The sequence below is a fragment of the Canis lupus genome, chromosome 19, assembly GCF_003254725.2.
Source record: "Canis lupus dingo isolate Sandy chromosome 19, ASM325472v2, whole genome shotgun sequence".
Classification (NCBI taxonomy): Eukaryota; Metazoa; Chordata; class Mammalia; order Carnivora; family Canidae; genus Canis; species Canis lupus.
Genome location: NC_064261.1, coordinates 48,336,640 through 48,360,443, shown reverse-complemented (window position 1 = coordinate 48,360,443; position 23,804 = coordinate 48,336,640). Strand labels below are relative to the sequence as shown.

Genomic DNA, 23,804 nt, shown 5'->3' with positions numbered 1-23,804 from the left:
TGGTACCCTTTTCCTCACAGCTCCAATGAGTATCTACCTGTACGCTTGGATCCTAGAATGTCTGCTTTTGAATTTCATTTGCCCTTCTTCTAAGAGAAACAACTTCCTCCCAATAAATCTCTTGAATTTCTAATCCCATCTTAGTGTCTGTTCCCTAAAGAACCCAAACTAAATACAAGTGGTGCTGAGAATGTTCTAAGTAAAGACACTATAGTGGGGTTCTCCAATGGGCTCACTCACCACTTGGCTGGCAAAGAAGACATGCTTCTGAGTGTGTGTAGTAAATGGTAATAGTCCAATTGCTGAAAACTTGACCTAAGGTGACCTGGTAAGCAACCTAGGAGAGAGAAAAGTTATCCTAGGTGTGGTAATTCAGGTACTTGAAAGTTATGAGGAAACAATGCCTAGAAAGATAACATAGTTGGCTTCTTTCTACTAAGTTCTCTTGATGGCTGGCATAGGGGTAATAAGAAACTGAGCACTGTCAATAGCAGTTAAAGACTAAGTAGAAGAGCAGACACAGAAGATCTAATATTTAGAGATGCAGGACCCTAATGGTATTTAAATACTAAGCCAAAGTAGATCTGCTCTGCTAAAGTTGAGTCCATGGTTGGGAAAGCCTGGGAACACACAAAAAAATGGAATAGGTACATCTAGTTGGCTACCCTAATGATGTTGACTTTTGAGATCTCCCAGGGAACTTAGAATTTGCAGAAATTGTCCATACTTCCCTACTACTAGTTAGCATTTACCACGCACTGGGAAAAGTCCTAAAGCCCCTCCACAGCAAGGCAAATGGTACTCCCCTGAGGAATTATTTCCACTTCTTCTTCTGGCTGCTGGACAAAAACTAGGGTTAAATCCCATCCCTGGGAAGTCCTAAGCCTCATAAGAGAGGAAAGAAACATACTACATTGAAAGAGTTGCAAAAATTAACTAGTACATTTTGACAGGAGCCAGAGGAATAACACTGGGACTGGATTTTGAGGATGTTTGATTAAAGGGACTATAGCTTACACCCTGGTGAAGCATGACTTCAATAATTTAGGGGTGGATAAATGGAGTCCTTTCTCAGGAAATGAGGATTTAATACCTTGGTAAGAACTTCAAATAATGGGGGAAGCTCTATGTTAGAGTAACATTTAAAAGTCTGGAAAAAGTGATAGCTAGTCATGAGTGAAATAGAAATGTCATCCTAAGCAATGGAAGAAGAAGGAGGAAAAAGTCTGAATGAAGTGGTCCTGTGGGAATACACATATTATATGAGGTCAGAAAACCAACCAGAGGACTCTGTTCCACAGGAGGGCAGATCTTTAGCCAAGGCTGGCAGGAATGTGCTGGTGAGAGTGCCACCAGAATTTCATTGGTGGCTCTTTTCCACCAGCCAGGGCTGGAGATAGGAGAGGCAGTCATAGAGCTGGACTCATTAATATTCATAAGTTTGAGGAGATGTCATAATGAGAGAGGCCAGGTGACTCTGCTTAACTTTTAGGAGTCAAGAGACCACAACTACCATAACATTTAATAAGGTAGGAGGTACAGCCAATGGCTCAAGAAGCTGGAAGGTGTTTAATAGAGTATGGTGTTCCTAGGGCCAGAATTGCCAAGGGAGGCCAACATGCTTGTTGTCTAACATCTTTAACCAAGTAATTAGAGTGTGTTTTTATTAATTTTTTAAGGTTTATTTATTTATTCATGAGAGACACAGAAAGAGAGAGAGGCAGAGACACAGGCAGAGGGAGAAGCAGTTTCCTTGCAGGGAGCCTGACGTGGGACTCAATCCCGGGTCTCCAGGATCATGTCCTGGGCCAAAGGCAGCCCTAAACTGCTGGGCCACCTGGGCTGCCCTAACCAAGCAATTAGAAAAGGAGGAGTCTGAGGAGTGTGAAGGTGACCATCCTAATAAAAAGCCATGATCCCTGTTCAATTTCCAGATCTGCACCAATTTTCAGATCTAGAACCCCCTGACCTTAGTGGTAGTCTCCAGTAGAACTCCTACTGGAATGAAGATACAATGATGATTCCCCCCAGTTCTATGCCAAATGGTTCTAAAGCTGTTTATTCAGATGACTGTATACTAAGGAAAGAGAATAAATACCACACATTAGGAAGACTTAATAGTGTCTGAGTTGATAACAATACCCAGAGAAACAGATGTCATCATGGGCTTCCCTGTTTGAGTGGAGGCTTATGGAGGCCAAGTAATAAATGGATTCCTGACTAAAGTTCAGCTCACAATGGGCCCCAATGGTCTTTTCCCTGTTAAAATCAGAATTGATATAGTTGGCTATTCAAAAAAATAAAAAAATCTCATATTGGATTCTTTCCTGTGGGGAAGGCTAAGTGGAAACCTCTGAAATTGCCTCCCACTTCTGATCAAGATAGTAAATCAAAACCAATATTGTATCCCCAGGATAGAGGAGTAGGGAATGGCAGAGATTAGAACCAAACTAAAGACTGAAAAGATGCAGGGGTGGTGGTCCTATCACATTTCCACTTAATTTTCTATTCTTACTCCTGTAGAAACTAGAGAATAACTACAAACACCAGGTTCAACCGAGTAGGAATTCCCTACATCTACTGAGGGATGCGGTATCATTACTAGAGAAGATTAATAAAGCCTCAGGTTCCTGGCATGAGACCTTTTATCTGGTAAATGTATTCTTTTCAACCTCAATGAGAAAGGAGGATGAGAAACAGTTGGCATTCATATGACAAAAATATTCACGTACAGTTTTACCTCAGGGATAAATTAGTTCTCTTACCTCCTTCTTAGTGTAATCTGATGAGATTTGGACATCCGGGTTATCCCTTCAAATATCACACTGATCCATTACGTTAATGTCATCATGCTGATTGGACGAAGCAATAGCCATGTGACATAAAATAACGCAGAAAGATCCCATGTATCTTTCACCAAGTACCCCCAAAGACAACATCTTACAAAACTATATACTGTCACAACCAGGATAAATACATTGGTTCAATCAACATACATTTTCTTTAAATGCCAATTGTTCCAAAACTAAAGATGAATAAAAGAAATGATGATCATTGCTGATTGTTCTGTAATTATTACTGAAACCAATTTTGTTACAGAGAGGAGGGAGTAGTATCCATCTGGGTATCAGAAATGCAAAGTATGCAATGTTCTGGCCTTTTAGACAGTTATAGAAACCCAAAAAGTAGGACATTATGCTAGTTAGTAAATCAAAAGGCATATTTACCACTTTTCTCTTTTCAAATCGAGTTAACAATTCTTAATTTCTCATGAAAATAGTTTCTTGAAGTTTATTCCCTTTGAGTGCTTTTCTTCTGACTTTTTGCTCAGTCGTGAGTATTCCATACCCAATGCATAGCATTCTATATTGGCAATGGAGACACTGAATTCTTTCTCTGACTCTTCATGTCTCTTTCACTCTACTTCTCTTTTGCCTTGAACAAGAAAGTGAAACCAATCAGTTCTTTAAATAAAACTTAAAGACATCTTGCCCCTTATGTACATCTAAGGAATCATATGAAGATTCAATTAATCTGATTCTTAACAATCTGAAAACAGATGGGCACTAAATAAAAACAGGATCTTGCTATATTGTCAATCACATCAATAGAACTTGAAGTTGTTGATTTGCTTCCCACTTTAAAAAAAAAAGGAATACAAATTAAAATGCAAATGAAATGACAAATGCAAGCCCATTTGTAAATGAAAATACTACCCATAGGAAAAAATGAAATAAGACAATGGTTCTATCATGGGGGAGGTAAGATATCAGTAAGTGCTGACTTTGGCTCCTTTGGTCCTCAAATGAATGATCAAGGTGATAGGACTTGAGCTCCTCAGTTGAAAACTATAACATATTTTTTTAAATGTTCCTCAGAAGAAATACAGCATAATAACAAGTATTATCATCTTGCACATTGGGTGAGCTATATGCAAATTAGTCAACAATTATGGTTGACTAAGAATTATATTTAACAATTGAATGTCATTTCATACATGAATTATCATAAGGCAATTGAAAAGTGGTATCATAAGGCAATTGAAAAGTAGTATTTAAGAAAATTGCATGTAGAGAGGTCAATTCTAAAGATGCAAATTTGAAGACAAAGTTACTTGTTGGACAGAAAGAGGGTCAAAATCTTTTGTATTACTAGGAGGGGGAGACTGAAGTTAATACATCATGGATATAGTTTGGGGTTACAGAGGAGAAATAAAAACATTAGAACTTCAACAATTTTTTTTCTGAAAACCTTATAAATCTCAAAAAACAACCCACCAAAACTCTAAAGAGTACAATTTCGATATTCAGTAGCATCTTGTTAAGTCTCTTTGCCAAATGATCTAGAGGTAATTTCAGATTTGTAATTTTTTATCTCTTCGCTTTTATGTCTAGACACATTATTGCTTTCCTATCACCTTTAATGTCTTATATGTCTAATCAAACCATACTTTTGAAAAGAAATAGAAACATCTGTCATTTGGAACATTTGCCTAAAGCTCTCTACTTTTTATTAAGTAGAGTTTGGAGGTAGTATTTTATTTTTCTTCTGGATCTATTTTATAGAAGTATTTTATATTTCATAGAAATATTTTAATTATAAATCTTTCATGTTAAAAAAAAGCTTCTTTCAAACTTTTAACCCTAGGGGCACCTGGGTAGCTCAGTCGGTTAGGTGTGTGACTTCTGCTCAGGTCATGGTCTCAGGGTGCGGGGATCCAAGCCCAGCTTCAGGCTCCCTGCTCAGTGAGGAGTCTACTTATCCTTCTCCCTCTGCCTCTCCCCTAGTTGTGCTCATTCTCTCTTTCTCTCCAAATATATAAGTAAAGTCTATACAATTTTTTTCACCCTATAGTTAATCCATGTTTAAACTGAAGTTTAATCCTGAGCATTTTCAGAAACACCAGTCTCTAAAGAGATCTAATTGTTATCACAGATAACACTGAGTTTATATAAGAATTGAAATATGAATAATTAGGAATATAGTTGACCAAGGAGATGAAAAAATCTCCACACTACCTAAAAATGTCCATACTACCTACAGCCTTTTATAGATTCAATGCAATCCCTATCAAAATTCCAATCACATTTTTCACAGAGATACAAAAAATAATTCTAAAATTTGTAAGGAAAAACAGAAAACTCCAAATAGCCAAAGCACTCTTGAGAAAAAAGAACAAAACTGAAAGCATCATGCTCTCTGAATGAAAACCAAGAAAATCTTGTAGGTACAGAGAACAGATTGATGATTCTCATAGGCAGGGAGTGGGGAGTGTGAAAAATATTTTTTTAAATGTAATCTAACTATATATTTTGATTCAGTAGATCTATACCTGTATCTCTATCAATTCTGAGTTCACTCTTTTATTTCTTATAATTTTTGAGGATCTATTTAGGAGGTTTCAAATAATGAATTAAGCCCTATACAGTATTGAAGGAGAATGAACGAAACTAAATCTTACACTGTTGCGCTGGGGAAGATGCATGTTTAAAAAAAAAAAAAAAGCGTAGGGGAAAACTGAAAGCCATTTAGGGTTAATCAGTGTTCTGGACACCTAGTAATTCTGAATGCCAAAAAAGGCAGTGAATGAATAGGCAATTTTAAAATATATATTTTTTTTAATCTCAATTTTCTGAAGGAAGTTTCAGTACCCAAATGCATACACTTAATTGTTATTGTCAAGACCTCAAAATGTCTTGACAACTAGCCTATCTGCAGTTCCCTATCCCTAACAGTATCTGTTCTGATGAACAGCTTATGGAAACGACACAGGTTAAACAATATCCACTAATATATTGCCATGGTTGGTTTGTCAGATTAAGCTAGTCTTTATCAAGTAAATGTCATTACAAATGAATGAGACTCATACCCAGAATCCTTTGCTCCTTTGGGGAGCACAGACAAATATTTAGGAGCACGGGGACCTCCTGGAGGTATCAAGTGAGGAACCTTAGGATTTAAAGGAAACCATGAGGCCTTGGCATGGTAGGCTTGGACTCAGGAGAGCAAAAGATAATGAAAGACTATGAAACTTGACCTGCTTGATGAATGTGTCCAGGGCCAACACTGCTAACATGTTTCCCAAGAGGAAGTAAGTTGGCTGTGCCAGCAATTAGAATGACTCCTCACTCCCCAAATATGACTGGTCATAATCAGATAAGAAAAGTCTAACCCTACCAAAAAAAAAAAAAAAAAAAAAAAAGAAAAGTCTAACCCTTACCCCAACCCAAAACCTGGCATGAGACATGAGAAAATCCTTGCACTCCATCAAACATTAACCTTTGGAGGACATTTTCCTTTTCTTTATTTGGAAAGAGAGAGAGAGGGGAAGAGAGAAAGAGAGAGAGAGTGGTGTCTTCAATAACTTTGGGACCTCTTTTGCAGCAGGATTGTTTTCTCTTTATATCTTTTTTATTTCAATACTCAGTAAACTACTTGTATAACTTGAGTATCTTGATCTCTCTAAGCCTTAGTTAAACAAGGATACAAATAAATACTATGAACACGTAGGTGAGAATTTAATAAAATTATGCATATGCCAGACGTAATAAAAATTTTATTCATTCATTCATTCATTCATTCATTCACTAAATCCTTATTGAATGCTTGATATATGTGAGGTGCCAGTAAACCAAAGAAGAATGAAATAGAAGTCGTAAAGTTCATAAAGTTCTTAAGCATGGTAAGTAGCAGGTTATGGATAAATCTTTGTAATAGCACAGGGAAAAGATGTTTAAATTTGCTCTATGAAAGTCAAAGAAAATTTATGTAGGAAATGAAATTTAATGTTTTCTACTAGGGGCTCGTGTCAGAAATCCGAGCTGTCCATGACTTCATGCCTTCTTTGTCTCCTTTCTATTTTGTCCCAAATTATCTGATAATCTTGCATACTTTTCTCTATTTATTTCTACTACCCTTATGCAACTTCATCGAACTGTCCTCTCTCACTGGACTATGGAAATAGCCTTGTAACAAGTTGACCTGAATACACTCTGACCCTTCTCCAGTTTTCTATCTGCATCACATCTGCAAGTGATAAAATACAAACACAATCACATCAACTTTTGGCTTTGCCCAGACAGTGGCTTCCCATGGGTATTGGGATAAAGCAAAAATGTCCTCATCAGACTCCACAATGCCTCCGGTGGCCTTGTACCTGTGTGTCTTTGCTCTTCATTCAAATATTGTACCCTTCCCTACTAGCTATCTCTGCTCTAAAATAATAATAATAATAATAATAATAATAATAATAATAATAACTCCTCTCTGTTTTTCTTCTGTTTTTCTCATATATGTCACGTTCTCCTCAATTCCAAAATTTTTGCAGGTATATTTTCTCTACTTTGTATATTTTTCATTCCTCCTCCTATTTTAGCCAAGTACTTTCCTTCTCATCTTCACACCTCAGCTGAAGCATTGCTTTCCTAATGGACCCCTCCTCACTACTACCAACAGTGAAAGGTAGATCACGTTATTAAGGATTTTGATGGAAATTTTGATTACAAAATTTGTCATTGCTTGTTATTACACAAGTGAGGTTGTTTGATAAACATCTATCTCATCAGTAGGCCAAAGCTCATGTTGGTAAAGGCTGTTTCTGCTCATCAGTTATTTATTTATGTTTTTTGTCTTACCATTTAATTTCCAGCACCTAGCAGATTATCTGACCCAAAATAGAGTCTAGAGCAATCATTAAGTTGGATGAATACATAAATTAATAGGAAGTTAGATGGATGAACAGATGGATGGATGGATGGATGGATGGATGGATGGATGAAGTTTGCCAAATGGGAAAGGAAAAGATGAAACATCCAGGCAATTTATGAACAAAGGTAGAGAAAAATAGCAGTCCATGGTCTTCTTTGAATGGGCACAGGAAAAAAAGAAACTGGAAAAGATGAGGCTGGAGAAGTGGGTTGAAACCAGACTGCAAATCGTTATTTGACAAGTTAAGGAGCTTAGATTTTTCATCCTGTGGGCATTTGATAGTCAGAGGAGGCTATTAGGAGAACAAACAGTATAACTATATTTGTTTTTATTTATTAAGATAACCCAAGCAGTTAGTAGGGGAGACGTGGAGACTATTTACAGGAAAACTAGTTGCAAGGCAGCTCCGATCATGCAGAATTGGCATTCAAGCTGGAGCTCAATCAAGGGCAGCAAAAGCACAGAATGCACATCACATGAGCTCTATACTGGAGGGAGCCCAGGCTGGCTGACACATCGGGTGAGTGAAGATCTTAAAGGATGGGTGTGGAACTGAGAGCTGGGATGTGATTGTGAATGGTTGCGCATGGCAGGTTAACACATTCTGTGATTGTTCTTCATCCCTGCCTAATTTGATTATTGTTAATCAGTAGCATTAAAGATGCCAGAGACTAAATTAAGGATATGGAAATATTTTAAAAGATGATCAATGCAAAGGAAGTCGCAAGTTATTAGATTGTAAAAAAAAAAGATAAATAACAAGAAGTTTCCATGCGCGTATTTTAATAAGTGAATTAAGTTCAAGTACTAATTCTAGGGTTATATTTCATAATTATTTTTACTTCTTAAACATATTTTAAATATTTTTTAAAGACCTAAGATTTTAGGAACATTGTAAGTTAAACACTAAAGAAAATATGCCATGATGTACTCAGCTCATTTACGTGAAGAAATTAAAAGTATCCTATAAAACTGGGAAGAATGCATATAAAAATCATTTTGTTTTTCTTATGTTGCTTGTCAGACGTTTTACGGATGCTGCCTTTTCTTTGCTAAGTTAGTTACTCTCTAGAAATGGAGCATGGGAGGCGGAGACTGAACTGCCATTTGGAAGCTGGGCTATTTTTGCTGTCCAGGTAGCCAATTGGGTAGTGTGTGTGTGTGCTTGTTTGTTGCCCTGCCACCTGCCCCATCCCATACTCTCTTTCCTTCTGCACTGCTTTGAGACCTGAAATGCTGATCCCTAAAGACTGCATCACCCAGGTCTCTCATCGGCTTGTTTCTAGTACACTGAAGCTAATGGGGAACAAAGCCAGAAGATCAGAGGGTTGGAAAACAGAGATCTGGGTGCCACTCTTGTGTCTCGTGTAGATCTTTCTGGATGTCTCTGGTCCTAGCTCCAGCTCGAACTATGCTGTATTCTTTATTCCTCTTGCCCCATTAGCCCCGGGCATGTTAGTGGCTTACAGTCTTGCTAATCCCTGGGTCCCTCCCTATCTCTGTGGTTCCTTTAAACTTGGCCACCATGTGTGCAGATTATCCCATTATTAAAGGCTCTTCTGATATGAATGCTGTTTACTTACAGAACCGAGCATGTTCCAAAGGCAGACAGACTTGTTTCCAATAGTTGCTTTACTCTTGTTATTTGGGGAGCTAGAGCCAGTTATGGATTCTAGTGGTTTGACCTATAAAACGTACCTAACAACTAGATTTACATAATACAGGCCCGCTGAAGACTAGATGAGCAAATGAATCCAAAGTGCCTTCATGGATCTTAGCACTTATTAATCATTGCAATAAATGTTAGGGAAAAAAATCGAAATAAAAGTAAGATGCAGTTCATGAATTGTATCAAAGAAAATTCTTAAACTCTTGGGGCATAGAGATCTATTTGAGACCCTCATACTATTCTCCACCTCTAAATTAATGTATTTCTTCACTGGAGAAAGGAATGTTAGGGAGGGCAGTTTAAGTCCCTAGAACTCCAGACAGGGTGTAGCTACCTCCTCCCATCACAGAGGGCATTCGGAACTAATCATTTCCACCAGAAATGTTACAAATCAGTTTTTTAAAGCATTGTATTTTTAAATACTTGTATTGGGTTATTCACAAATCTTTAAAGTCTGTTTTCGATAAATAGATTCAATTTCTTATTTGTACTTTCAGATTAGCTTGTTCTATTTGAGAGAAATAGTGTACATTCCATCTTCTAAAATCATGAGAAAGGCTCCTTGGAAGTATCACTTACTGTCAGCGCCTCTATTTTCTACAGCAAGTTGTAAAAGGGACCAAAAATAACTAAGTCTTCAGTTATTAGACAATTCACCTGGAATGAAATGGAGCAATGCTACACGAGGAGAAAGCCTACAGTGGGAAAAAAAAAAATGGTGTAAAAATTGAGTATATTCCAGAGGCCAAAATCAAAGTTTGTAGATGATAGCAAACTCTGAAAAAGACTACATTATACAGTGGCCAGGAAAGGCAAGGGAAAGGGAAAGTGCTGTAAGGAATGTATCAGTTCCTCTTGAGCCGTCCATCTACATCGGATCAATAGCTCTTCCAACCATGGGACATTCAAGCTTTCAGCTTGAGAAATTGAAGTTCTCAAAATAAGTCAGGGTTGCAACACAAGTCCATCATGGTGTGTCACAGAAATGAAATGAGTTGTCTCCTGCTCGATTGATGACTGACATCAAACCAGGAGGAAAAAAAGAAGAAAATAAACGAGACCTGGGTTTTGAAAAGTTGTTTCACAGACTTCTGTGGAAAAGTTTACACCAGGGGGTGCCTGTTCCGTGCTGGCAACACGTGCACGAGCATAAGTCCATGCCAGCAAGGAGGGCTCTGCGGCACGCCCAAGGAGCGGTGAGGGCAGATGCCCTAGAGAATCATCTGGGGCTCTGAGGATTTTCTACAAGTTCTATAAGAAACCCAGAACATCTGAGACCCCGGCTGGGGAGTAACCATGGAATGCCCAAGAATTGCCAGGAGATGAAAAAGGCCAGGGTGGGAACAGGTGATTTTTAGAAACGAAGCGATGATATGGATCTTATATAATGACCGGAGCAACCCATGCTGGCAATAGCCTCTCCTGTAAAACAAACTTGTAAGAAAAAAAAAAAAAATCAAAGGCTGTTCAGCATATGTCTGCGTTGCACAGCTAAAAAGACCCCTGTAGTGTCTACAAACAGGACAGGGAAATCAATGCTTGGTGCAGGTGCTAACTGAGCTTCCTGTTGATAAAAAGGAAAACAAACAAGCAAAACAAAACTACCACCACCACCACCACAACTTTGTTATCCAAGCTACAATCCTCCTGCTCCTCTATTATCCAGGCTTTCAAAGTGATTGCACTGAAAACACTTTCTATCTGTGCACGCAGATGCCCTGGATACGTTAGAGACCTGCGAACTGCAATGCCTTACAAGCCTCAGCTCTGCTTTCCTCAGCCTTTGCCTGGAGCAAAGAAAACAGAGTGGGAAGCAATGAGCATCCCTGGCACCAAAGGTGAAGGATGTTCTGCTCAGAGGTGAGATGGCTGTATTGTCTCATACAATCTCAGGCAATGCCTCCCGGTTAGCAGCTGGGGGACTCTCTGTGCCTCTGACAGCTACGCAGAGGCCTGGGTGGGAGCGAGTTAAATCAATAGGCCATGATCTATCTTCTCTTCATCTCTATGCTCGTGATTTGATGTGATCTTAATAAATGATTTTTACTTATTATCTCAGTCAATTCATCTCTAAAATGGACCTGTGTCTTCCAACACATGATCAGATGGGAATCTGGAGCTTCTCCAATCAACATGGGAAATGATTGATGGGGAGTTTCAAGGGTTTGACTTTAAAATATTAATGTATACAAATTCCCCTCCTTCGTGTGCCTGCTGTGCAGAAGTCTTGTGGCACGACTGTGAACACAATGCAGCTATGCAGTGTTTACTGAATCAGCAGTCACCCTGTTATCAAATATATAATTTTGTACAGAATTCCTGAAATATATACAGTATTTATTTCAGTGTAGCAGGAGCAAGCTTGAAGTACAGCTGTAAATTAGTGTTCAGAAAATTGCAGTTGGAATATAATGGAACACACTTGGAAACATATACTAGTAACTCTACCCCCTTAATGTACTCACAGATGTGATTATATACATAGAAATATAATTTTATTTATTTATTTTTTCAAAAAAGCATGTAACAGACTCTTCTAGTATTTTGCTTAGTAATGGAAAGTAGAACCAGGTACTTTTCCATTGACATAAAATGAATGAGTTGCTATCTCTTCATTATCGATGACACTGTCCTCTCTGTCTCTGTAGCATCTCTCTCTCTTCCCTTCTCTTTCCTTTCCTCCCAAGAGACAGTAGCAAATTTTATTATCGTCACATCTCTCCACAAATCAGTGCAATGTCAACGTTATGGAGAATCGACAGGGGTATTTCAGATACTATGTCTGTGTAACATAGTTATAAGCTTACGGATTTGAGGATTCTACTTAAAAAAAGCGATCTCTATTGATATTTTATCCCCTTCTATCTACACGTTTTACCGATGTAATTATTTTCAGCTTTTATTTATGTATCCACATACTTCTGTGTAATTGAAAATACGAGCTTATGGTATACAAAGTTTTAAAATTGCTTAACAGCTACGTTGGCTAAAATATTAAGCGTGCTCTTTCCCCCGAGGAGACAATTCCACGTTGTTCTTAAGCTTTGGTTAATCGTGAAATATGTGTTTTATCTTTTAGGTCAGGAAGGATTTTTTTTTTTTCCATTTAAGCATTATTGAGCAGTGCCTAGGGTCCAGTTCCTAAGAATACAGTTGGCTATTGTTGAGGAGGGTGGTTGGGGGGTGGCCTGTTTTGGAAGGGAGCTTACCCTCCATGAGTGGTGTGCCGGACGTGTGCCCCACTGGCCCAGAAACAAGGGTAACTAGTCTAAAACTGAGAAGAGCACTCAGTGTAAGGTGAAGGAGATTGTTAGAAGTTTGTCGCCACACTCAGCAAGTAGCATAGCTTTAGCTGAATCTGTACTGTTTAAAGAAGAAATTCTGCACCTTCTTGGATGCTCTTTGGACCTCCTTGGCATCTGAGTTTGCAAACTTAGAGGAGTCTTTGATCTAGTCTTCCAATTCCTTTGGCAGATCCAATTACACACAGGGGACCCTCAGAACCTAATGATAATTGGTACCCTAAAAATGTCACTAAGAATGGATTAACCTAAAATGAGAGAATTTCATTAGCAAAATTCATAATTATGTTTTAGAATAGTCTGAAAAATCGTTTCTCAATTCAGTCTATTTAAACTTCACCGATGTGATTTTTTTTGTTCTTTGAAATGCAACAGAACTTTTATATTTCTAGTAGTTTCAGAAGAAACTACCTGAAAGTTGTCCAACTCAAGCTGATTTCTTCTTTTAATCATCTCAATTACCACAATTTGGTGCTACATCTTAATCTGACTTAGGACAGGGAATCATCTCATTAACTTGTTATTAATAATTTTATATAACTTCCAGCTTCCAATAGGGATTTCAGCTTTTATGTGCGCCCAGAAACCACCCCCAGTAACTCGTGGTGATGTTAGGTTGCATGAAGCCATACCAAACTTTTTCTATGTCCCTGAATGAGCCCTGCCTATCTATCACGTGTGCCTCTGCTTGTTCTGAATACTCCCCCTCCATACACCATCCTTCACCCTCTCTCCTCCTTCGTAAATATGCCTGGTCCTTTGCATTTTATAATATCTTCTATTAAAAAAAATCTCTGATCTTTTCCCACCTGCCGTTTCGAGTAAGCTAGCATCTCACTTCCTTTTTGAGATCCTTTTTGTATCACCTACCACACTTTATTTGTGTTTTTAAATCGTTTATCTTTCTCAAACTGAGTTCCTTGAAGAAAGGAACTACGCATTTGAGGCTAATATGCCATCGTTTGCCACTGAGCCTTGCTTGGAGTATTTGTTCAATAAATGTTTGCTAACTAAATAAATGAAGGCATTACCCACCCACCCCTACTCCCTCCCCACTGAAATTTACTCAGTTTTAATAAAGTGAACTAATCAGTTTGAAAGAGATCTTTTGAAGACAGCAATTTTCTAAATAAACATATAAGAGCAGGCAGGCGCATAGCAGAGACTCAAAAATATTTGCTGAATTAATTCAAAATGATGCTTGTGCATTAGGCTGATTTTCTATCCATGTATAAGTTTTCCAGATGTGATAATCACAACAATTACTTACTAGTGCTTGCTATGCTCTTCAGACCTAAAAATGATAATTAACACAGTGATTGTATAGAATCATAAGTTAAATGAGGAGGGACTAATTTGTCTCTCAAAACTGCTTCTGCGAAAGTTGGAGCTTGAGTTTTGCATAGGTGTTTACTTGTTCAATAGAGTCTTCTAGACTGAAGTGATGTCAAGTGGAAAGTTACAGGGAGACAGGAGGGTTGTAGTATTAAGGGTTAAAAAATTGGTCAGTGTGAATTACTTAATTTTTTTTGCACTTGTCTCTTTTTCTGAAAGATCCTTGTCCAGTGGATCAATTTGTCATCAAGAAGGTAATCTATATTTACTTTGCAGCAGGTACTGCAGCTCTTAACTCTGCATTTAGCTGATTCAGCTCCTACCCAGACTACTTTGACCTCAGAAATATTCCCTGCTAACTGTCCTCCTGTTCACTCCAATTTGTACTGCCTAAACGCTTACTGCTGAGTGTCCCTCTGGCCATTCTGAAAGGTGTTTCATCACACTACAATAAACGTGAAATACTGATGCACTCAAAATTGCACACACACACACACACACACACAAGGCAGCTGGATATCGACATGGGATTGGACAGGGGCATTTATTACACTTTACTCTTCTACCATTGTCTACCTTTGGCAAAAGAAGATTGTTAGTGTCCCTGGTGGTCTATGTTGATCAATACTACACGGGAGTTAAATTAGACCTCAAGTCAAGCACACATCTCCATTGGCTGAGATACCTTCAACCTAAAATCCCTGGAAAATTTACATTTTTCCACTAAGTTAACCAGTAATAGAGTGAAATGAGTGAGAAAAAAGCAGCTGTCTAGTTTATATCTTGCATTCCCTCAAACAAACCTGGTCCAATTTTGAGCCCCTGTAGGTGTAGTTCATTAACCAGTCTAACAGTATTTCAACTTTGCAGCTTAGAAACATTGTTGATTTAATGACAAACCATCAAGTAAAGATGATCAAATATCATGCAACATAAAATCCCAAGAATTAGAGAAATTCTCGGATTTATTATACGCCCCAGTTCAAAAATGTCCTCTAAATCCCGAAGACCGTGCTTTTCGATGACAAAAAAAGCTGTCATGTGAAATAGTTAACTGGATTGCTGAGTCAAAGGTAAAGTAGGTGAAGTAGTCAGTTCAGCCTCTCAAATTAGTATTTTTGGAGTTATTTTTGTATTTGTAGGTTTCACAAGTAATCTGGAAAATATCGAGCCCTCTCTGTAAACTACATTGTTTATTTTAGAGTTTGTCCCCCTTGTATACTTTGTGGGTTTTGACCAGAATATTTTTATCCTCCAATGTATCACTTTTACCTCCATTTCATATTACGTCTATTTCCCAGGGAGAACACAAGAATTCCTAACTGTAGATGAAGCCTACACTTAAAATGAGTATCACAAGAAGTGTTTTGCTCTAACTTTAGATAGGCAGTTTCTGCTACTGGTTATGCTGACTAGGAATAAAACCGACGGCCACTGAGGCACAAATTTATCTGAATAGGAAAAAAAAAAAAAAAAACGTTGTATTGGAACAACTCTTGGCCACTGATTTCAAGAGAGAAAGCTGGTATGGTTTTTAAGAACACTAAGTTGAACCTGTTGAAAATGGACTCAGTCGCTTATATGCAGTAGTATGCTGACAAATGTCTACCAACCAGTTCTCGGGTTGGGGAAGGCAGAGTGATAGTGTTTTTCCATTTCTATGGTTTGAGTATGCTCACTCATGCCTGATTTCAATCTACCAAAGTGATATCCACTAATGGAGAACAGAAAGAGATGCCCACAAATGGCTCTCATGAGCTGATACGTGTCAGCTCCGGCACACCACTAGTTATCCTGCCAACTTCACTTCTCAACCCCAGCTTTATAATTTAGAAATGGGAAAACTGCTCTATGAAATGCATGGGAAGCCATTAATTAGAAGTTCCACGAGAGGCTGGCTTGCTTTCTCTTTTAACCCATGCTATTAGCTAAGCAGCAACAACACCCAATCTTATTGTAAACGTTCCACTGGTTTTACATTTATCTTTATTGCCCGTCTTTATATATGAGAATGGCAAACTTGGTTGTTCTCACCAAATCGTGATCCAGAAGTATTTAGGTAAACCAAGAATAAACATGTACAAATGTGTATACAAGTTGAGTGTCTACTATATTATGAAGTACCGTAATATAGAAGTAGTATTCCCCAGAGATCTGCGTGGATATCTCCTGCAACTCATTGAGGTCTCTAATCAAATGTTTTCTGAGATAGGCTGAGATGAACGACCTCATTTAAAATTGCCACTCATTGGGGCATCTAAGTGACTCAGTTGGTTAGGCGTTCGGGTCATGATTTCAGGATCCTGAGATCGAGGCCTACGTCAGGCTCCCCACTCAGCCCAGAGTCTGCTCCAGGTTTCTCTCTCTTCCTCTGTCCTCCTCTTCCTCTCTCTCTCACTTTCGCTCTTGCTTTATCTCTCTCTCAAATAAATAATTAAATCTTTAAGGAAAATAAAATCGCCACTAACTCTTTTGGTATTTTAATAACCTCCTGTTATACTCCTTCTATTACTTCTTCAGCACTGTCAGCTTCTAAATTCCTGAAAATTTTACTTATTTTGTTCAGTGTATAATGTCTACCTCTAGAAGTGCAGAATGTTCTACTTTGTTCATTTATGTCTTTCCAGATCCTAGAATAGTGTCTGGCAAATAGTAGATGGCATATAGTAGATGTTCAACAACTATTGTTAGAATGAATGAGATGCCTCCTGTATCCGATCAGAGTAATGCTTAGAAAGGATTTTGGTTACTTAACTGATTGACCAATGACTATGGGGTCTCACTCAGGAATAGGTTTTAAAAATAGCCTAAATTCTCATTCTTCTGAAATTATTTAGATATGGTCTCACTTAAAGACTGAACATTGCCTAGTCTGGTGATTTTTAGGGTCCCTTAGAGGCTTCTTAGATACCTCACAGAGGGGAGAACAGAAGAGTCCAAATGGATGGGGCTCAGTTCTACATCCTGGCGTCATGCAGAAGAGCCTGCTTTTATCAGTCCGAGTGTGTGCAGGGAGAGCAGGGGGGTGGAGGGAGTGAATGCTGTGTCATAATGTATTTTTTAAATAAAAGATTTCTACTGTTAAGTTTGAAAACCACTATTGTAGATTACAGCTTAAAATCTTGGGGTTATTTTTTCTGTATTTCTAGTTATTTAAGTCATAATCAATGAATAAACGGGGGAAAATCCATCTTTTCTTTTAAGTAAGTAACAAAATTTCTTTTAATAAAAAATATTACCTAGCAGGCAGGGGCCATAATCTTTAAGCAAACTCTTCTCCATTTTCCATTTTTTCTAAAATATAAAATGTATCAATGGTATACTTGGCCATAGCACTTGCAAAATGTTTTTGAAGAAAATCGTATACAACATTCAAGAGAATATCTTCTTAAAAATGGATTTAAAAAAAAAATAACGATAGAATCTACTACCAAACCAGTATGGAAGAAAATTATTTTGAAATATGAATCAGGTAAGCCAGATGCCTTTCCCTTGTAAGCAATTTGAATTCAATTTGTGGCAGAAAGTGCAGGCTCTCTTGGATCAATAGGATGCATTCAGCACAGCTGACATACTACACCTGATCCAGAGCCAACCTGGCTGGGGACCTATTAGTCATACCTGAGGGACTTTCCCTAGCTTTTATCTCGAGGTACATCTCCTAGGATTACAGGTACTTGAGGCTAATTAGGTCTGCTCTATTACCTGCCATGCAAAGGCTCTGTTTCTACAACATCCCATTTACCTTCCAATTTCAATGAGATAATCAGGGTGCTACAGTGCACTAAAGGTAAAATGATAGGCTTGCACACACCCCTGGCTGCCTTTATCTGCTAATACCATGAGCTGGCGTGCGAAGGCACGTGGGCGCATGCACACACACACACACACACACGCAGAGGAGGGCTAAAGAGATAATAGCTGGACTGACCTGTTACAATTTTACCTTGTTTGCTTTGTTGCTTTTCCTCACAAGTCAGTCCTCCTTCCAATGTAATTATGTAATTAGAGCTAAAGACTATAAACAAATAGAGATTTGTCCCCTCCCCCAGAGCTCTGAAGTCAAGCCTTTTTAATGCGGGGACTTTGGAAGCCTACACCTCCCTGACGCAGGGAGGCAGACCTGAGACGTGAAAAGCATGTCCCTCACATTCCTACTTACCTGCTCTTTCTCCTGGACTCAGGAAGCAAAGGGAGTGGAGGAGCACATACCGAGCATAGGGTCCAGGTTTTCATGTTGCATTTGATCAACTTTTAGAGGACGATTAAAGTTTGTGCCCCCTTCAAATTAGCTTTTGATTCAATTGTATAGCATATTCATAAAGTCATACCAAATTAAGACCATGGAGCAAAATCGACCCTTTGACAATGTTTGCCGCCCCTCCATACATGCCATCCTTCTCTGTTTGGACAACCACCTTGCTTAGTGTATTTGCTGGTGGTAAGGTGGTAGGGTTCCTGAGGAATAGGTTCGATTATGATGTAGCTGTGTAAAGCAAAACCAGATTTTACCTTGTGGATTATTTCCCCAGCTCACACAAGAGACAAGAAACAGCAGAGAATGTGTGGGCCGGCTGTACTCTTTGGACGGGAACACATTGGCAAAGGGAACAACAATAGTTAGCAATATTATGGTATGCTCTGGCTTTACTAATCTTTTTGTCATTAGGAAACATTAAAGGCATTTATTTCTCTCCGGAGAAAATTTCAAGGTCCCTCTTTCTGTGTGTGCTCAGTTTTGACCACTGTGTTGTACCTCTTTTGATTCTGTTTTGTTTCCAGCTTCAAACCCACAGGATTCCCTTTGAAGAAATCCGTCCTGGGATGCAAGAAGAGTGGTTTAAGTCAGGAGTTGCACCCTCCAAATCCTACAAGGACCGGGCAAACAGCATAGTTGGGTAAAGGGGACCCACGATGGGCTAAATGCACAACCCTCTAGTAGATAATTTAGGAATGCTTAGACTGTTTTTCCAACTTTTTCTAATTATTTTTTTGAGATACTTTTTGATTCAGGTGCATGTATTTGACATAATCCATAGAGATCTCAGGTATGCTTTACCCAGTTTCCCCAATGATAACTACCTGCAAGGCATAATATCACAACCAGAAAACTGACATTGAAGCTAATTATCATTCCGAGGCACATTTTCCCAGTTCACATGTACATGTGTGTGTGCTTAGTTCTACAGATTTTATCCATAGATAGTCAAGAATTAAAACTCTTTTGTCATCATAGGCTCCTTCTTTGTCTTTTTAATACCTACATTCACTTCCATCTTGCACTCCACCTTCCCTTCTCTGTCTCTAACTCTGGGGAGCCTTTTTAACCTGTTTCCTATTTCTATAATTTTGCAATTTCAAGAATGATAGACAAATGGAAGCATGCAGTATGTAATCTCATGGTCACACACATTGACTTTTTTTACTTTGTTTAGATCCTTTGAATATTATACAAGCTGCCATGTGTATCAAAATTTCATTCCTTTCTATTGCTGAGTAATATTCCACAGTGTGGATGTACCAGAGTTTGTTTAACCATTTATTCATTTAAGGACATCAGGGTTGTTTCTAGTTTGGGCTATTAGAAATTAAGGTCTATGAACATTTGTGGGCATAAGTTTACATGTATAAATGTATTTCTCTCTTTTTTTCCCCTCACTTTTTTACAGAGACAAATTCAAAGAAATACTTTCCTATTGTAAGAAAAATGATCACACAAATGCCATTGGCAAGTGGCATTCTGCCTCACTGTGATGGTAGTTCTATGCTAACTGAAAAGCATGTGTCTCAGAGAAGTCACTTCCCAGATCCAACAACATTGCATATGGCGACGTGGGGCCAATGATACCACATCTGTCCATTTCAAAGAACATTGTAGATTCTGGAAATTTATATGAAACTTTTTTTTTGTTTATATATCTTCTATATAGGACTGTATGTTTTGAAATACTGAGAGCCAAATGAAATAAAAATACAGGCTACATTTTTTTTTTTTTAAACCATAGGCCCTTTTTTTAATGCTTCATTTAAGCAAAGAATTCTGGTACTAAACTTATGAAGCCCACGACATAGATATCACAATACATAGGCTACATACTATGTATGTATTGCTGCTTTTACCATTTAAAAAGCTAGTTTACCTGTGTACTGTTTATCTGTGTATTGTTGCTTTTACCATTATGTCACTATGACTTTTGAATTCTTGTGATTTTTTTAAGATTTTATTTATTTATTCATGAGAGGCACACAGAGAGAGAGGCAGAGATGGAGCCTGATGTGGGACTCAATCCCAGGACCCCGGAAACAAGACCTGAGCCAAAGACAGATGCTCAACCACTGAGCCACTCAGGTGCCCCTGAATTCTTGTTAAGTATAAGATTAGGATAAATGCGGGATCCCTGGGTGGCGCAGCGGTTTGGCGCCTGCCTTTGGCCCAGGGCGCGATCCTGGAGACCCGGGATTGAATCCCACGTCGGGCTCCCGGTGCATGGAGCCTGCTTCTCCCTCTGCTTGTGTCTCTGCCTCTCTCTCTCTCTGTGACTATCATAAATAAATAAAAACTAAAAAAAAAAAAAGATTAGGATAAATGCAATGCATTTAATCAGCTACTAAAACTATTTATTCATTCAATAACTATAGAGGGTTTCCATAGGTCAATTTGCACTGTGGATGCAGAGTGAACTGGAGCTGTGGCTCTGCTCTCTGCACACATGGAGTATGTCGCCTGTGTATTGTGATGTCTACAGACTGGTAGCTGAGAGTGAGCATGGCCTTGCTGTTGTGGTTTTTTCTGACCACAGCTCTGTTAATAATTATTAATTAGCTTCATACATTTAGATATGAGGTAATATCTGGGTTTTTTGTTTTGTTTTGTTTTGTTTTTTTTGTTTTTTGTTTAGATTGCTGGCTTTTGTTGAAAATTGGAGACCCAGATATAAATGAGGTTAACATTCCAACATAGGCAATTCAGTTGGAGTCGAAGCTCAGCTACCCCATTAGTCAGGGCAAGTACTCGCCTGTTAGCCATAGTCTCCTCAGCCAGCCTTACTCATTTATATGATCTACCTGGCCTCTGTCCACATGTGAGTTTATTACTTCTGGTTTAAGGAGAGATAAACCATTAAGCAAACATATCTCATGTGCCACTAAATCATGGCTTCTCCTAAAAGCCACTTGCTCCTTCTAGGATAATTACCACTGAACCTGGTTCCTACAACCATCATGGATGGATATATAGAGAGACCAAGGCTGTTAACTATATTTTGTATAATCAGATTATTGCATTTACCTACTCCAATATTTAACTACTAATTCCACAGTGAACTATCAGTCTGAACAATTCACAGTGAGTAAAATCTGAAAATACAGAAAACCAACAGAAATGCATAATTTTTATTTGCAAGCCATTTATTTTATAATGTCAGTGAATAGTCCCAGATTGTGCTGATTAGAATTTCTAAATAGGCACAGGTCTTAAATCAAAGTCCTATATTCCAGGCATCAAAAATAATCAAGAGAACATATAACAGCTATCTCTTTAGATTTACCCATTACTATAGGTTAGTGTTTGGAGCAAAGGGACAAACTAATATACCAAAGTGGCTGTGACTATGGAAAAAAAAACAAAACACATAACTTCTTCCAAAGATAGAGAATATTAAGACACCATTGGCTCTGTAAAGTGGTGCTTTTGGAAGAGATGTCATAATGCCAATATTAACACACACTTTTATTTTTGAATTGGTGCACTGCCTTCTCAGACCGTCGTGAAAAAGTAGCAAATGATCAAGTCCCAGGGCATCATCAATGAACTTTGCTCCAGATTCTGTGCCTGAATTTCCCATGTTTCATAACATTCTGAAGTTTATAAACCTCAAGAGAGTATATTAAGGGCCTTGATTTTTTTTTTAATATAAGATACCTAGAAACAAAAAAAGAGTTTTTATTTTTTTCCAACAAAAAGGCTACTTGAAATACACTGCTTGATTCACACATGAACTAATCTTATAAGGAATATTTGTTCTTTTTTGCTCATAACCTGGCCTTATGACAAGGGTGAGGAAGAAGAAAAAGTTGCCCAAGGCATTTACAAGCCCTACAAAGACTTTATTAAAAAGAAAAATACCCACAAATTTACTACCGATCCATCTAGATCTTTTACCATGTTGTGTCATCTCTCATGAGGGAACTGTAACTTCAGAGATTTAAGAGCAAAAAAGGCACAAAAGCAAATTTTACGATGCAAAGAATAAACCATTTAAAGATACAATTTTTTTTTCTCCTACATACTTGAGGGAAAAATCAGAAGCTTCAGAAAGATCAAACTTGCCTTTACCAAGGTCAATAAATGCTAAGTGCAGTTAGTCCACTAAATATTTACTAAAATCACAACTTGTGTAATACATATTTTATTATTATGAAGTATATTTATGACATCAGTAAGGCTTCCAAACAAAGGAAATAAATGAGAAGAGGTTTAAATTATAAAGGAAAAAACATAGCACAATTGCATGTTTCAGTAATATTTTATTACTTAATATTTTAAGGTTCTTTATGTCCTTTTTTACAACTAAATAGTTGCCTCAAAAGCTGAAGGTGAATAAGCACTGTCATTTTCCATATGCATTTTATAATAAATCCTCTTGACCCTCAATCCAGTTAAAGACAGTAATAATCTTGATCATACCAAGAGAATATGATTCTCTTGGTTAAATTTTAACCCATGCTTTTAAATAACTATTTTACGTTGAAAGGTGTTTAAAATGCTGAAAATACCAAAGGCTTAAAATGAGTGGTAATAAGTAATAGCTTTACTGAAGGTGGTTGGAGAACCAACAGGGCTCTGAGTTTATAAAAAGAGAAATTAAATCATGGTCACAAAAATACAAGCATGTTGGACAAGAAGAGAACAGAAATTAGTCCAAGTCCTGGTATTATTCCCAAGTCATTCTGTTATATTGGAAACATTTCTTTGCCACTGTTTTCTAATATCTAAAATAGAAATGATATTCCCTACCTTCCTGACAGAATTTTCGAAGAGGAAAGTATGATAATACATGTACCTTGGAAAATATAGCATGTAACACAAGTAGTTTTATACAGGCCCTGAATCTAACACGGAGATGCAACTAGAATTGGAAGGGTCTAAATATAGTTGTAGTTTCTACTGAGAACTATAAAGATCTAGAAAGAGCAACAATTCATATAACCTTACAACAAAGTAAGCAAACTGATGTTTGTTTGTTTGTTTTCTTAAATCTATTGAAATGCTGAGGTTCATGGGTATGCAACTAGCCTGCAGTCTGAGAGATAAGTGCCTACACAGAGAGATAAGATGGGAACACTGGTTCACCAGCTCAAGATAGAGCCGGATCCCAGCAGAACACCAGTCTCCACCATAAACACGGCATATTGCTAGGGTATTTTGGAGCCTGTGATGTCCTGAGGGTAAGCACACCAACTGCAAACTCAAACCCAGCTCCATTTCTAATTAGATGAACTCAGCCCCCTCACCCAAGGCCTAGAAGAGCAAAGATGTGTCCATTTTCAAGCATACAACTTACTACTTCAGTCTCTACTGTCTTACATAAGGTATCTGGCTTCAAACAAAATCCAAAACCTATGAAAAGACCAGGAGTGAAAAACAAACAAACAGACAAACAAACAAAAAAAATCCCCTAACTCATAACAAAAAAACAAAGAACCCAGTTAAAAAATGGGCAAAGGACTTGAATAGGTAGAAATACGAAGAATACATACAAATGGCCAAAAGACCAAATGGCCAGAAGACA

The 23,804-nt window shown here is 38.0% G+C and overlaps 1 long non-coding RNA gene across 2 annotated transcripts; it reads left to right on the top strand.

The window, feature by feature from the left end:
• The first annotated feature begins 1,466 nt into the window (after positions 1–1,466).
• Positions 1,467–19,983, top strand: LOC125753043 (uncharacterized). Of its 2 annotated transcripts, XR_007403922.1 has the most exons (4): positions 1,467–1,646; positions 2,524–2,652; positions 18,796–18,911; positions 19,683–19,983. It is a non-coding gene; the product is annotated as an uncharacterized LOC125753043 (long non-coding RNA). The 2 variants fall into 2 exon arrangements; XR_007403921.1 differs by lacking the exons at positions 18,796–18,911; positions 19,683–19,983 and having other exon boundaries at positions 2,524–3,056.
• The last annotated feature ends 3,821 nt before the right edge of the window (positions 19,984–23,804 follow it).